Below are 18261 nucleotides of genomic sequence, written 5' to 3'. Positions count from 1 at the left end.
CAACGACTGGTTTGATATAATGAATTCAAGCAACATGTATGGCGATATACTAGCGAGAAATGGCTTTGGGATCAATAAAGATTTTCAAATAAATACTTTGGAAAAGGTTATAATGGTAATGACTTCTTTAAAAGTAAAATCTCAAAAAATAAGGTGTCTATACAAATTTCAGAAGGGCATAATTCTTTCAAGTAAATCTGTTATTGGTCTTTCTAATATGGTTAAAGATGTTTTTAATGTAGATTATATCATGACTCAAAAGCTGAATCAAGACTGTGCAGAACATCTGTTTGGTTGCATAAGGCAAATGAAGGGCACATACGATCACCCCAATGCTGTTGAATTTAAGTTTAGACTGAAGTCATTGATTCTGGGGAAAGTTGTAAAAATAGTTAGTGAAAAAACGAACATCATTGCAAAGGGCAACATTTATGATATGTTGATAAATGAATCTGCATGCAATTCCAAATACAGTGATGATAGAGAATTAGCATTAGAACTGTACTTGACCAGCTCATTGTTTAAAGATTTAGATTTTGAATGCCCCTCAGAAGATATAAACAATCAAATTATAGATAAAGAAAACGAAAAAACGGCTGCCACTGTAATTGAAGATGAAGCTCTTAAATATATAGGTGGTTATATTGTAAAAAAGTTTTCTACAAAATATCCACAATTAGGAAGACAGATGAAAGTGTAAAAATTCAAATGAATCGTGGATTGGGATAGTAAACAGAGGTGAATTGTACATGCCATCAGATGAATTTTATTCTTAATTAATTGTGCTACGAGAAGTTTTCAACACAATCCACGGTTCATCACTTTTAGAAGGGAAATCGTGCAAAAAATCTCTTGTTGCTGAATTGCAACGATCAGGAGTAAAGGTCCCAGACGACATTATTGATTTTTTTGCAAAGATATCTATATATTTTAGACTAAGGTACTTAAATAATGCTATCAAAATTAAGAAAAGAAACACAAAAATTGAAAATGATCGGGGAGATGCCAGAAAAAAAATTAAAGTTAAATATTTAGATATGTTTAAATAGTTTTTACGTTTCAGGATGTTCAAGCAATGAATTTTTAATAATTAAAGTTAAATATTTAGATATGTGTAAATAGTTTTTATTTATGATTATATTTAAGTGTGTAAATATTATTTTCATTAACAAAAGTTACAACTACAGCTGAGTTTCCTTCAATTCTCACTGATGATTCACACTGCTGTACTGTCTACAGTAATATTATTTTATCAATAAAATTGTTTAGGCATTCTCAGAATTTTCTGATAACGGAAGTATCAAATTAAGTAGTCAAGAGGAAGAATAATTCAAAGGAAATAACAATAATGCCTTAATATACAAAGCCACGGCCTAACAGAGAATCACCAGTTGGAGCCGGAGTGACGTCACAGTCAGCCAGTGGTGAGAAGATGACAGTTCTGTCCGACCGACCTCTATATATTGGCCTTGGTACAATCACTTTCTCATATAGAACTCTCTTTACATTCATGCCCAACCCTCTATTTTCTATTACTCCCTTAACTGCCCCCAACACTTTGCAACCTTCATTCACTCTCTGACGTACATCTGCTTCCGCTCCATCATTTGCTGCAACAACAGACCCCAAGTACTTAAACTGATCCACCTCCTCAAGTAACTCTCCATTCAACATGACATTCAACCTTGCACCACCTTCCCTTCTCGTACATCTCATAACCTTACTCTTACCCACATTAACTCTCAACTTTCTTCTCTCACACACTCTTCCAAATTCTATCACTAATCGTCCAAGCTTCTCTTCTGTGTCTGCAACCAGTACAGTATCATCCACAAACAACAACTGATTTACTTCCCATTCATGGTCATTCTCGTCTACCAGTTTTAATTCTCGTCCAAGCACTCGAGCATTCACCTCTCTTACCACTCCATCAACATACAAGTTAAACAACCACGGCAACATCACACATCCCTGTCTCAGCCCCACTCTTACCGGAAACCAATCACTCACTTCATTTCCTATCCTAACACATGCTTTACTACCTTTGTAGAAACTTTTCACTGCTTGCAACAACCTTCCACCAACTCCATATAACCTCATCACATTCCACATTGCTTCCCTATCAACTCTATCATACGCTTTCTCCAGATCCATAAACGCAACATACACCTCCTTACCTTTTGCTAAATATTTCTCGCATATCTGCCTAACTGTAAAAATCTGATTCATACAACCCCTATCTCTTCTAAAACCACCCTGTATTTCTAAGATTACATTCTCTGTTTTATCCTTGATCCTATTAATCAATACTCTACCATACACTTTTCCAACTACGCTTAACAAACTAATACCTCTTGAATTACAACACTTATGCACATCTCCCTTACCCTTATATAGTGGTACAATACATGCACAAACCCAATCTACTGGTACCATTGACAACACAAAACACATATTAAACAATCTCACCAACCATTCAAGTACAGTCACACCCCCCTCCTTCAACATCTCAGCTCTCACACCATCCATACCAGATGCTTTTCCTACTCACGTTTCATCTAGTGCTCTCCTCACTTCATCTATTGTAATCTCTCTCTCATTCTCATCTCCCATCACTGGCACCTCAACACCTACAACAGTAATTATATCTGCCTCCCTATTATCCTCAACATTCAGTAAACTTTCAAAATATTCCGCCCATCTTTTCCTTGCCTCCTCTCCTTTTAACAACCTTCCATTTCCATCTTTCATTGTCTCTTCCATTCTTGAGCCAGCCTTCCTTACTCTCTTCACTTCTTTCCAAAACTTCTTATTCTCTTCATATGAATGACCTAATCCCTGACTCCACCTCAGGTCAGCTGCCCTCTTTGCCTCACGTACCTTGGGCTTTACTTCCACATTTTTCTCTTTATATTTTTCATACTTCTCTATACTATTACTCTGCAGCCATTCTTCAAAAGCCCTCTTTTTCTCTTCCACTTTTACCTTCACTTCTTCATTACACCATTCACTGCCCTTCCTCATGCTGCCTCCATAAACCTTCTTTCCACACACATCACTTGCAATCCCAACAAAATTTTCTTTTACTAACTTCCACTCCTCCTCTAAATTGACAGTTTCTCTTACTTTCACTTCGTCATATATCATTTTCAACCTTTCCTGATATTTACTTTTTACCTCCGGTTTTATTAGCTCTTCAACCCTCACTACCTCCCCTTTACATCCACCTATTCTATTCCCCCATTCTTTTGCTACAACTAATTTTCCTTCCACCAAAAAATGATCAGACATACCGTTAGCCATACCCCTAAACACGTGCACGTCTTTCAATCTTCCAAACATTTTTTTAGTTATCAACACATAATCCATTAATACCCTTTCTACTACTCTTCCATTTGCCACTCTCACCCATGTATACTTATTTTTATCTTTCTTTTTGAAAAAGCTATTACTTATCACCATCTCTTGCTCAACACACATATCTACCAGTCTCTCACCACTCTCATTTTCACCTGGTACGCCATACTTCCCAATGACACCTTCTACCTCTCCAGCGCCCACTCTAGCATTTAAGTCACCCATGACAACTACATAATTCCTTCTACCCAGTCCTTCTACACACCTAGTTAATTCATTCCAGAACTCATTCCGCTCTTCTTCACTTTTCTCACTACCTGGCCCATACGCACTGACAAACGCCCAACATTCCCTACCCAACCTAAACCTTACCCACATTAACCTAGATGATATCTCCTTCCATTCCACTACTTTACCTGTCATCCATTCACTCAGTAATAAGCCACACCCTCTCTCGCTCTTCCCCTTTCAATCCAGCCTTCTATTCCTAAACATACTTCCAATTTCACATCTTTTACTCTCTATCGTACTACATCCACGCACATTCAAACAACCCAAAACTAGAATGCGGGGAGCAGTCACTCTCCCCCCAGCTCCATCTCTTTGTCGATGTCTCACAGGATGTAGATACAGGAGAGGAGGTTCCTAGCCCCCTCGTCCCGTCCCTTTTAGTCGCCTCTTACGACATGCAGGGATAACGTTGGCACTATTCTTGTTCAAACTATAAAAACGTCAAAAAAAATAAAAGAGGAATGTAAATAAGACAGAAAAATGTGCCAGAGTGGAGACTCAAGCAAGAGAACTCTAACCCAAGACAGTGGAAGACCATGGTACAGAGGCTATGGCACTACCCAAGACTAGAGAACAATGGTTTGATTTTGGAGTGTCCTTCTCTAGAAGAGCTGTCTTCCATAGCTAAAGAGTCTCTTCTACCCTTACCTAGAGGAAAGTAACCACTGAACAATTATTACAGCGCATAGTTAACACCTTGAGCGAAGAAGAATTGTTTGGTAATCTCAAGTGTTGTCAGATGTATGAGGACAGAGGAGAATGTGGAAAAAATTGGCCACACTATACGGTGTATGTGTAGGCAAAGACAAAATGAGCCGTAATCAGAGAGAGGGATCCAATGAAGCACTGTCTACTCTAGCCGGTTATAGGACCCAATAACTCTCTAACGGTAATATCTCAACGGGTGGCTGTTGCCCTGACCAACCTACTACCTAAAGAGTTCGGAGATCCTGTCTGTAAAACCGAGGAAACTGTCCCTAGGGAAGATATAAGATGCTTAAATATTTATGAAATACTAAGATCTTTCTTCTGGAACTTATGAAGAAAACATGGAGACGGGTATGCTAAGAGCTAGAAAATTTCCATTATTCTAAGTAAAAGAAAAACATTAAGGATGCCTCTTAGTACTCTAATCATAGGCCGATTAATATGATAAGTTGTGTCATTAAGTTGAGGCATTGGTAATTGGAATCGGGAGGCTTGATATAATCTTTCCAATTTGGTTTTCAAAAGATTATATTTAGATCCATTTATGTATCATTCATCCAAATTCAGCAAGACTTCTCTAAGCAATGGTACAGTATTGAGTTTTCTGCGATGCTGAGAAGTCCTAAGATACTATCTGAAGGCATGACACAAATGTTTCTAAAGTTACAGACACGTCTCTGAGTTACGATGATTCGAAAGGGAGGTAAATGTCTTTGTACATGTGACAATTGTCTTGTATGATATCATCATGTTTATGATCTTAATTCAAACTCACACTGTGACAGCACACTCGTGCAATGCAAAATAATCATATAAGAGGGGAGCTCGATTTTAATGAAGTAAGAAGTACCACCTCAGAGAAGCAGTGTAAAATGTAAGGGAAATAGGTAATGAATTAAGGAAAGGGAAGGTTTTCCACCGAGTGAGTGTACCGAGTCATGGTCATTATGGCGGGAGGGGATGATTGTCACAATCACTCGGGACGAGTATGTTCTGCCTGAACCAGCGCTTGTCAGATTTTAATCTAATACACATTCCGGTTATTAATACCGATAAACACAATTACAAATATGTTTAGCCTTAGCCTTCACCTCTTACAATTTATGAAAATATATTAAACAATACCCTTCACTTATTACAACAATTTAAGACTATAAAGTCTCTAAGGACAGTTCACGAATTCAGTTTAAACTTATTTTACACAATAACAAAACATATCAAAACAGACAATAAAGAAAGATTATAAGCACGATTTACATAAATATTTACTGTTAAGGATCCGTTTACACAAAGCAGGGATATTAAACATATGATAATTTACCTTGAAAGAAGATATCTTTAAAGAATAGCTTTTAATTAAGATATCACGTTCCTACACAATACTGCTGTAAGATATACAACCTTTGATAAAGCCACAACGCTTAAACATGCTAACCATACACTTGACTAACAAAAACCAACACTTTACTTCAGTGTAACCTTAAATGTACCTTCGTACATCTCTCGTGACCTCCATGGGTAATTACTCGGCCTCACAAACTCAGTACCCATCTATCTGCAATGAGGCAATTCCATTACCCCTACACTAACCGGTATAAGGCCACAGTGTCCTACTCTATCTGCCAGGAACTGGCACAATCTACATTAGTCAGGTGCAATTCACGTAGGTTCCAATAATACTTGGGGTGGAAGGTTCTGTAAGAATATGTCTCGCACAGCAGCACCATTCAACAACTAACTCATCTACGACGTCCAGTCAGCCGTTACGACATAACCCTCGGCAACAGACAAATAATTAGGGACCGGAAAACAGGCAGTTCTAACAGTTCAAATAACGAATGTACATATAGAAACGGTTAATATATTGTTGAACTTTTTACTTAGGAAAAGTATATGAAAATTAAATGCAAATGCAAATATGACAATGGGTTTGATATTCTCTGGTCAGGAAAGCCCAAGAATAATGAGCAACAGCAGGTGAAGAGCATGACTGGTGAAGGATGCAAAAGCATAAGCTGATGTGAAGGGATAAAAGAAAAAAGTGAACCATGGGAGTGGTTGATTGGAGTTCCGTGAAGGTGAGGGAGTGGATTATGGGGAGAGGTGTGAGAGGGGAAGGGGGAAGGCACAACCGAAGTGATATAATGAATAAAAGTTTAATACTTTAAACACATTCCTTATCTGTGGGTCTTTCTTTAAAATAAATCGTTGAGACCTTGTATGCTCAGTAATTAATTCCCATGAAAATACATGAATGCCTTCCTATATATCCCTTTCTTTATCCTTTATAGTTTCTCTATTTTAGTTTCCGCTTTGTTTATAATATTTTATCCTTATAGAATAAATGGTAAGGTAATGGTTTTTAAAAACGATTTTCCCCCTAGTACTTTATTACAACTTTCCTCTACAATTAAATACGTCAAGCTAACTAGTTTTTTTTTTTATCATTCCCCTATTCTGTCTAGTTTGCTTCTTGAATTTGCTAAATTTTCTACTACTGTGATTCCCTCTTCTGTATGTAATCTAGCCTTTCTTTCAATTTATACTTCGTAATAGTGCTCTTTTCTTTTTTCAATTCTAACCCACATATTTTTTTCTGGTTTCTGCTATAAGTTGAATGTTACGTTTTGCATTTTCTTTATTTTCCGCGATCACCAATACATCATTTACAAAGATTATTGATCTTATCTCTACTAAAGGATTTCTGAAAGGTTCCTTCCTCTTCTATTTTTATTATGATTATGTATATAATTAACTTAAAAAGTGAAGCATATCCTGTGCCCCTTTGTTCTTTGCCATTCGTAACCTCTGTTTCTTGTTCTATACATTCCTTTAAATCAATGTTTGCTGTGTCTCCTTTTTAAATGTTTGCAATTGCATTCACAATTTTTGTGTATATTCTGTATTCTCTTTAAATTTCTAGCAATATCTCTCTTATTACAAAGTCGAAACTTGGCTTAAATCATAACATTTACTATAATGGGTTCGTTATGATCTATAACTCTTTTCTACACAATACTGTAGTATAAAAATGTTGTCTTATATCGTGCCTCCTCCTCATTTATTCTTAAGTGATTTTCGATTTCTTCTTTCATGAATATATTAAGTGAAATTTTTGATAGCCCTATAGGTCTCAAGTCTATTGTCATTGGTCTTCTTTTCTTTTCAGTCATTTCTGTTCTTGACCTATTCCAAATATTTAGTTTCCTTCTTTATCTAACTTTTTTAGTAGCCTTTCTGTAGGATTTCAAGATATGGTTTGTTTTATCCTCGTGCCCTTTGGAGCTCGGATTTAAGGCCATCTGATCCTGCTGCTTTCTTTGGCTTTATTTTCCCGAGGCAATTTTTTCTATTTCAATTGTTGAGTTTTTCATTCCTTGTATTATCCCTTAATTTTCATTATAAGATCACAATGTTCTCTTCGTATTTCTGGGATATGATATCCGTCTATTTTTATGCCATCATCCAGGTGCACGATTTCATTTTCATATTCTATCGGTTTTTCTTCATTCCAAACTAAGACTACTTTATTTTCATGCTTGCAATACATGATTTTCCAGTGTTTGACTCATTCTTCTTTTATTTCTTCTTCCTTTAGCTTAATTCCTTGCTCTCCATAAAGAAATATAACATTCGTATGAATTTCCTGTCTGCTCCTAATTTTGTCAATGTTTTCTCAAGTTTTTATTCTTGTCTCTTTTTATTTCTTTTGTTACCTTTTATTCAAGTGTAGCAATTCCTTTCTTTATCATTTTTTGTAATTTCTCTCTTCTTTTGATCATATCTATCCTCTAATGTTTTTTTTTTAACATTTGCATTGTTTTCCTTTCTTTTATTTCTGTTTGGTTCCATCCTTTCCTTCAGTTCTCTTCTAATTTCATCATTCATTGTTCATATAACTTTTCTTCATCAAGTACTCTCCTTATGTATATTTTGAGCAATTTCTCTTCTGCGGCTTCTGTCAATATTACTCCCATTTCTTTTAGGCTATCTATTTATCTGTCCCTTGCAATTTCTTTTACTTTTCATTGTATTCCTTTAAACAACGCAGTCTATTACACTTTTTTGTTGCAATCATACCCAAGTGTGGAACCTTTTACATCGTAAATTATGACGAACATTTCTTCGCTTTCTTTTCTTTCGTATTGTGGTCTCGCTCCCAATACATTTGTTACCCTTGAAATTTTCGCGTTCGTGTTCTTCGTTTTCTTATAATCAAATATGGGTAGACTAATTTAAATTAGCTGAACGCGTTGACAATACTGTAGTCCTTGTACGTGACGTCACTACTTTGGAACACAAGACAAAAACATTACGCAGCGTACGTTGGTTTATTCCTTTAACTATGTGTGAAAGGGTAAATTAATATACTGGGTTTTAATATAATTTTAGTACTGCTGGCTTATAAGCAGCTTATTTCATCTCCAGTACCAATTCAGGTCTGATTGATTTTAAGATGTATACCCATAGCACAAGCTCTTTGTTACTTAATCATTTAAATTACTAATTTTTAGTATACCAGAATAGGTAGGATTACTGTGTGTGTATATATATATATATATATATATATATATATATATATATATATATATATATATATATATATATATATATATATATATATATATATATATATATATATATATATATATATGTATATATATATATATATATATATATATATATATATATATATATATATATATATATATATATATATATATATATATATCCCTTACAGCTGCAAGATTTCTTTTTGTATTTTACACAAAATCCTGTCTCCAACTCATTCCTCACAATATTACAATGCCCTGCCTGAAAGTCCCGATTTGGCACCTCAATACACCAGGACTTACATGTCGGGAAATGACCAAAGTGAGGCCATTGACCGAGAATTCAGCCCCATTCATGCACGAGCCGACACCCTGACCTGCATTGCCCTGGCTTCCAACAAGCAGAGAAGAACAGAAGATTTCTGGTGTCCTGTCGGCTCGAGAGAGGGAAGACGAGCCTGGGAACTGTGACAGCGATATCCGATCTGCCAAGAAGCGAGGAAAACCAAAGGGTGGGCCAGAGAAGCAAGCAATCCATTCAACGGCCATTGTGTGGACAAAGGGCTTTTCAAGTACTTAAGGAGTGCAGGTAAAACACGTGGCCACTTAAAATTTCCCCATTTTCAGATAAGGTTATATTTTCATTTTTAATTGATTAGGTAACAGGCTTTTACATAATTTGGGTTGAGTGTGTGGGATTGTGTAAAAATTTTGCTTACAATTTTTGCAAGAGACTAGTCCAGTCTTGGGTCTCAGGACCACGTGTCCGACCCCACTTTAATCATTTGCTATTGCAACAGACCTCTAGTCATGCATACTTTGATTATCTTTTGATTTTGCTGAGTTGCATTCCTTTCATTTCGTTTTGTGTTATTTTAACCTCTTATGCTAATGGTGAGATGTCCGATTGATCTCTGCAATCTTCGTGTAATAAAGCAACTGGGTTAGATTAATTGAATCTTCTCGTATTTCCACTCTTATTGTTTATTGATTATGGCTAATATGAGCATCTAATCTCAGGATAGCATACCCGATATATTGAAAGGTTTAGGTCTAAATAACTTAAGGGTAATGGTGTTTTAGCGAGTGACTTTATATTCATTTTCAGTGCTTCGAAGGTAAAGATCCTCATCTTTAACTTTTACGACAATACATACCTGCTCCCATCCATAGCCATTGTCTTAATTCATAATGTAAAATTCCTGTCCAACATCCCTCTGGGGTCCCTGGGACGGAGCCGAAACAGAGCCTAAGAGTGACATAGCTTTAGAATTGACATAGCTAAAGTAGGCCATAAAATTACTTGTATTTCACGTGAGGAGTTATCAGGCCTCTGGGCAGAGTACACTTTTCCATTTAGAGGGAAAGTATATGAACTACATCATCAAAGTTATTGCCAGGGTGTTTTTGTCCTTGAGTGTTGTAATGCTCCTTTTCCTCCCCTGCTAATCTATGCTTTTATGGTGTAGGGAGAGATTCCTGGAACCACAAGTTTCCACTTAATAATATAAAATTTTTCACATTAATCTCCATTTAGTAGAATCATTCATACAATTTTGGATTTTGTAATGTATAGAACAGTTGGAGATGGTGGAGAAGGATTGGATTGGATTAGTAATAGGAAGTTAGCTGACCTAGATTATGCTGATGGCGCTGTCCTTATTAGCAAAATACCACAGGATTTTTTATGCTTGCTTACCAGAATGCATAAAATATCAAAGGAAGTTAGGCTCAAGATAAATAGAAGAAAGACAAAGATAATTAGAACAAATGTACAATGGAAGATGAAATATCATTGGAAGGATAAAGGATTAATTAGGTAAACTCGTCTAAATATTTAGGAACTATGATCTCTAATATAGGGGCTTCAGAACTGGAGGTTAATGAAAGATTGAAAAAAGCAAATTAGACAATAGCTAGGTTAAATGAAATTTGAAAATCAAATCTCCTGAAATAACACATACAGTCAGGCTATATATCAGTTTAGTTAGAACGGTGTTACTGTGTGGACATGAGTCGTGGTATGACAATTAAACAATATTCAACAGAATTTGTAGATTTGAGGACAAAGCCCTTAGATGAATATTGGGTGTTATATGGCAGGACAGGCTTAGAAATGAAACTATAAGAGAGATTACCTGAGTGCAATATGTGGATGATTTCATAGTGAGGGGTAGATGTAGATGGTTTGGGCATGCTCTTCGCACTCCCCAAGAGAGATTAGTTCACCAAAGTTTAAACTGGGCTCCACAATGCACTAGTAGAGTTGGAAGACCCAGGCCTGAATGGGTGAGGACTCTGAAGCGTGAATTAGGAGATGACGAATGGAGAAGTATTAATTCAAAAGTTCAAGATAGAGACGACTATCGAAATGTAAGTGAAGCCCTTGCGTCAATAGGCATAGGAGGAGATGATGGTGATGATAATGATGATTTAACTCTTGGTAGCCTATAATGTTACATGCCCATTTAAGTTCCCTAATATCATCAATGATTCCATTTCCTTTAGGTTTCTCATAATTTTTTCACAATTATCGTTGTATATCTATTTTGTCTTCTTCAGCATATCCTGCTGAAACGTAAACTAACAATATTTTAAAGGCATAACTGTACGCTCTACATTTAAAATACACTATGTCTTTACTTTTACTCGATCTTTTTATTTCTGTGTTATCACTCTTTATATAGAGTATCATTAAACCCGTACCTTTTTATTACTTATGCTCCTCGTGGTTTCTACTTTGTAAACACTTTGACTTAAATTTAATCTACGCTATCTATCATTTTGGTGTTTTTCTGCAAAGCATTAAAGTTTATTTTTACTATTAGTTCAATCTCAACTTCCATTATTTTTTTTAACCATTGCATATGTGATAGAGGAATATTAAAGTTTTCTTCTACTTTGTGGTGTTTTTATTTTTCCTTATAACCCTTGTGTGCCTTCTTTGCTCAGGCAAAAAAAAAAATCCCTTCAACTACTACATAAACATTCAAAGAAAACGTACTAAGTATATATAATAGAAAATGGAACTTTATGATAAACTATTACGGAATAATATCTATACCATTTGGTAGTAAGAGAGATCGTTTAGTTTCAGAAAACGTACAGTAGGATACATTTTTTGAAATCCAAGTATTTTAAATACAATGAAACATCATATTATGATGTTAAAATCATGCACAAAACGATTAATCAAGAATGGACGAAATGCACAGATGTGAAAAACAAGTAGATGGGATTGCTGATTTCATAAGTGGTAAAAGGAGAAGGTATGTTTTTATTTCTATTCTTTTTGTAACTGAACGGGAAAGTAAGTATACATTTTCGAAAGCCAAGTAAGTAAGAAAAAAAAATACACGATATCACTTAAAGAAACGTTTGTGCAGCCTCAGGGTAATTGGCAAAATATATTTTTTTTTAATTATCCCATCGGCTACCATCACTGGAGGTATTTTCGGTAAAATAAAGGTAGCTAAAACAGTCAATGTGTTTAATATGATATCATTATCTTCAAAGGCTTTAATAGAAAATTGCAGTTAGTGCATCACGTAAAACAAGCGCAGTGCAAATAAACAGTGTATCGACAACAGCCTAAACATGCCCAGTCTTGACTTTGAGGAGTCACCGAAGGTGTTTGAACATTTCAGTGATATAAAGGCTTTATTTAGTGATATGAAAGGGCTAATATTATTAATGTGATTTACAAAGTAGATTCCCTTTTGGATATTTGAATATACGTTTAGCTGCTATTAATTCTTTATACTACAACTGTTGTTAGCCCTGCAAATGCAGGAAATTAAATGGTGGTTGTGATTTCTGTAGCCTTTCCCATTCTTCTTATGTCTCCTATACCAAGGTCTATAGTCCTATACTATGTAAACAATAACCGAAAACGATCCAAACGTTTTCCATTCCATTTCCATCAGTGGACACACTTCCCTTCCATAAAGAGCATTTGTTGAACATCCCCTCCATACTTCTCTATCGACTTTCCTAGACACTCAAAAACTCTTTCCTGTCTTTTTCACATAGTTATAGACCTACTCACATAAATGCTATATTCATCCAATTCTGGGAGTCATATATTCTCTCATATTACCATCAACTGCTATGCTTTTGTCAAATACCTGTACGAATCAACTACCAGTAAGTATATAGACATTATTTTCAAATATTATTTTCCACATTAATTACCCATATGGCAAAATTTAAGTAGATAAAATGGGCAGCTGCACAGAAGCCTCCACGAACTTGGGACTGCCACATATAGTAATTGTTTTCCAAACAAAGATCCTTACAACATCATCAGTGAACTCTAAGAGAAGCACAAACCCTACCTCAAGATTGGGGTCAGGATCAATCTCCTTTTGCAGTTCATTATCACCCCCTTGAATGATGACATTGCTGTAACCTGCTTGTCAAGAGAGAGGACCTACTTCCAGTTGCTCGATCCAGCCCTCAGGACAAAATGGATAATAGTCTGTGGTTATCATCCCATGCTTCCCCTTACGCCTTTCAACCTCCATCCCTAGATATGCTATGCAGAATGTTGCATGACTAGAGCGGGCCAACCCTCCTTCAAGATCAAATGTCTGCACAAATGACCTCCTTCAGCTAGAATCAACCCCTTGGCATCTGTGGGCTCCTTTTTTTGTAGAGGATTACATCCTGCCCCCTTCCCTTCGGTGCAACCTCTATGGACACCATCGGAAGCCATGCTTGGCCTCCTCATCTGTGCCAAGAGACTTGACACTGAGGTGTGCCTCAACCTGTACAAAGAGGGCAAACCAGCAACTGTCTGCCGGCCTAACTGCAAGGAACCTCACCATGTTTGGAATCCACGGTGTCCTGTAAGGAAACGAAGGATTGCACTTCGGCAGAAGAACCTCTCCTCTAATCCTCAACCCTCCTTTCCCTTTAACAACAATCCTCAATTTATTCCTTCTCCATCCTCTACTGTCACTGCTGAACCCATTCATACTGACTTTATTCCTCCTCCTACTCCTCAATCTAAATGCCATTCCCCTCCTACTCCTACTCCTTTGACTTCCTCCTCGTCTGAATCCCTTTCCCTTTCTGATTCAGTGAAACCTTCTCCGCTTCAGAAACGTCCAAATATCGAACCTTGTCCTTCCCCCCTCTGGCCCTAACGCCTGGTTAACCTCTACGCAGTTTTATTCCTTTTCACATCCCAAACCATTAGACTATATCCTGAAATTCCTCTTTTCTGACGAGATTCTTTATCCTGAACGTAAAAGAATCGTTTCCGAATTCAATGCTCTCCCAAATGACAAAAAAACGACTGTTTGAGCGTTCACTCCTTCTCCCTGGTTCCGCAAATACAACATAACTTTATCCTTCCTCCAACTCTTAACTATTTCTAATTTTTTCTCTTATCTTTGTCTCATATTTCTTTCTCACACATATCACTTTCTTTCCCTAAACTCCCTTACTTCTGTACAATGTGTAGACGAACTTATTATCGCGAACGAAGTGAGTGACCTTATATGAAATGCCAAATTTTCGTGAACGAGTCTCACCCAACCCATAGCCCAGTCTTCCCATAGCCTAGTCATTCCCTTATATCATTATCGCCGAGTGGTGGGGAGCAGCTGATATTTTTGGGCGGCGGGGTCAATAACTCCTATACCAATAAATATATTCAAATTAAATTTTAAGAGATTATATATATATATATATATATATATATATATATATATATATATATATATATATATATATATATATATATATATATATATATATGCTTTGTTTTAGTCAATTTCCATGTTCATGTAGGTATGCCCTGGAGGTAATTTTTGTTCGTAAGTGACGATTTTTAGCTAAAAAATCAGTGAGAAGCAGTTGATTCCTTCGTGAGTTTTACAAATATTCGAAAAATTTTCTCATTGCTTAATGAGTATTAGGTGGACTACATGCATGCCCCTTTTTGTATTGATACTTTCTATACAAAAGTCACAGCAGACATTTTTTTCGAAATGGTGGGAGGGCTATTCGCCGGGAGGGGGAGCAGCTGATATTTTCAGCGGCAAGGTCAATAACTTCTATACCAGTGAATATATTCAAATTAAATTTTAGGGAATTATATGGATATATATAAGCTTTGTTCCTGCCAATTTTCATGCCCATACCTGCTATAGGCACGCTCTGGATGTCACTTCAGTTCGTAAGTGACGATTTTTAGCTGAAAAGTCAGTGAGGAGCCGAAAACTACTCGTAGACTTTTACAGATATCCAAATGATTTTCACAGGTTTTGTTTGGTGTTATATGAACTACATTCATACCAATTTTTGTATTGATATATGCTATAGAAAAGTCACAGTAGCCATTTTTCGATATCCCTTGGAGGCCGATTTTCGGCAGCGCCGTAAATTACTCGTAAAATACTTAACATATCTAAATGAAATTTTCATGGATTTATGGAATGGATATTTACTTTGTCCGTACGAAATTTCATGTTGATATCTGCAATAGAAAAGCCACAGAAAACGTTTATTTTGGCATGGGTTGAATGGTTATTTTTGGCGGTGGAGTAATTTGTTCATAGAATAATTCGTATACCAAAATGAAAATTTCAGGGATTAATGGGAAACATACTGTAGTTTCTCTTTTCTTGCCAAATTCCATAATAATATCTACAATTGAAAAGACACAGTTATCATGTAGCCTTCTTAAATATGCTATCAAATGTAGCACATTACAGTGAATTGCGGTAAAGTGAGCGACATCAACGAGGGACAATGCCGATCTCATAAACAATATCTGTCCCGAGTTGCATCTAGTTGTATGGAGGGTGCGCTGCTCTTGCTCTCTCAGACTCTTCATACGTAACAGTAACTACCAATCTTTTCACTTTACTTTATTTTTCGTGTTCACATTTTCTAAGATAACTTTCACATTAATATGATATCTCTTTCACATTATACTATCCGTCACTTTCACATTATTATGATATCTCTTTTACATTACATTACCAATTACTTTCACACTATTATGATATCTCCTTGACATTATTATTATCAGTCGCTTGTTATATCCTTCGTCCTTTTCTCGATTCCCTCCCATATCTCTTTCATATATGTCACATTCCCAGCTCTTTTTATTCCCTTTATTTTTCACGATCTCATTAATTCATCTTTTCCAGCATTCATCCGCCATTTTCATCTCGTCATTCACTTTATTCTCCTTCCTATCATTCATTATTCTTATTCCCATTCCTTTTCCTCCCACTCCTATTCCTGTTCCTCTCCGTTTTACTCGACATTCCCAAATTTGCTTGATCTGCACTAATTTATTTAAATTAGCTTAGATTCGGTTAAAAGGAGATGCGAGACGAAACTACTCTGTCACCATCCGCTGACTGGCCACTATTTCCCCTGTCTTGTATCTATCTTTTACTGTATCGTATTGTTTCGTCCTTCCCTTTCCCTGATTTCTTTTTGTTTCGTGCTCTAGTCCCTGGTCTCCTAACTGTTCACCCGTAAGTTCTCGTTCCTAAACTCCGAATTTCCATTGGCTGTTCTGTAATTGACTTTTTCCTGTCCTGTCCACCCATTCAAGTCTCCGTATTCTGCTTCCTTAAAACCCTGAATTTGCATTGGCTGTTCTCTAATCCACTTCTTTCGGTCCTGTTTCTCGTCCTAGCATCCTGCCACCTACTTATCCTCTAACGTCCACATCGTCACTGTCACCTGACTGGCTTCCATCCTCTTCCTTGAATCCTAAATTTTCAATAGCTGTTTTCAATGCCATTTCTCTCTATCTTGTCCACCCATCCTAGCTCAGTCCCTACCTTATAACTCTCTCCTCTTTCCCGAATTTTCATTGGTTCTCCGTCATGTCTACTTTTCTGTCCTTACACTTTCTTATTACTTTTCCCTTTAATTATTAGCTCTAGTTTACTTAGCTAATACTATTCTCTATCGCTATTTCTACCCCTTAAACTTTTCTTTAGGATATTTTCTTCACCTTTCTTATGCCTTCGACGAAATTCCTTTTTCCTCCTTCCCATGACCTCTGACTTGCACAGGACTTTCTGTTATAAAAACTTTCTCTCCTACTATGTAATTCTTCATTTTCAGGGACTTAATAAGCAGTCACCCTACTGTGACTTTTCTACCCCTTGACCCGTTCAGATCGTGATCTATGCAAGCCCATTTTTCATTTTTATTTCTTTTTACTATCTAATTCTTGTATAATCCCTGACTTTAATGTAGTATCTTACTTATGGGCTGCCAACACAAGAACTCATGCCCTCTTGATTTAAAGCTCAGGTCAATCTAAAATGAACGAACGAGAGATAAAGTATTCAAAATCGACATACCGTGACAAGCACATCTCCAAAGGCTCTTTGCTACTTTCCTTTAGGTTACCACTCTTGAGTCATACTATTATTATTATTACTATTATTATTACTAGCCAAGCTACAACACTAGTTGGAAAAGAAAGATGCTCTAAGCCCAAGGGCTCCAATAGGGAAAAATAGCCCAGTGAGGAAAGGAAATAAGGAAATAAATAAATGATGAGAATAAATCAGCAACAAATCATTCTAAAAACAGTAACAACGACAAAACAGATATGACCTCTATAAACTATTAACAACGTCAAAAACAGATATGTCATATATAAACTTTGAAAAGACTCATGTCAGCCTGGTCAACATAAAAACATTTGCCCCAACTTTGAACTTTTGAAGTTCTACTGATTCAACTACCCGCTTAGGAAGATTATTCCACAACTTGGTAACAGTTGGAATAAAACTTCTAGAATACTGTGTAGTATTGAGCCTCATGATGGAGAAGGCCTGGCTATTAGAATTAACTGCCTGCCTAGTATTACCAACAGGATAGAATTGTCCAGGGAGATCTGAATGTAAAGGATGGTCAGAGTTATGAAAAATTTTATGCAACATGCATAATGAACTAATTGAACGACGGTGCCAAAGATTAATATCTAGATCAGGAATAAGAAATTTAATAGACCGTAAGTTTCTGTCCAACAAATTAAGATGAGAATCAGCAGCTGAACACCAGACAGGAGAACAATACTCAAAACAATAAGCCAATTTTTTTGTGCAATTGAAGAAGACACAGACCTAACGTGTTTCTCAAAAGTAAATTTGCTGTCAAGAATCACACCTAAAATTTTAAAAGAGTCATACAAATTTAAAGAAACATTATCAATTCTGAGATCCGGGTGTTGAGGAGCCACCATCCTTGACCTACTTACAATCATACTTTGAGTTTTGTTAGGATTCAACTTCATACCCCATAATTTGCACCATGCACTAATTTTAGCTAGATCTCTATTAAGGGATTCAGCAACCCCAGA

This window comes from Palaemon carinicauda, chromosome 8 (genome assembly GCF_036898095.1).
Source record: "Palaemon carinicauda isolate YSFRI2023 chromosome 8, ASM3689809v2, whole genome shotgun sequence".
Taxonomy (NCBI): domain Eukaryota; kingdom Metazoa; phylum Arthropoda; class Malacostraca; order Decapoda; family Palaemonidae; genus Palaemon; species Palaemon carinicauda.
Note: the sequence above shows the minus strand (reverse complement) of the source record.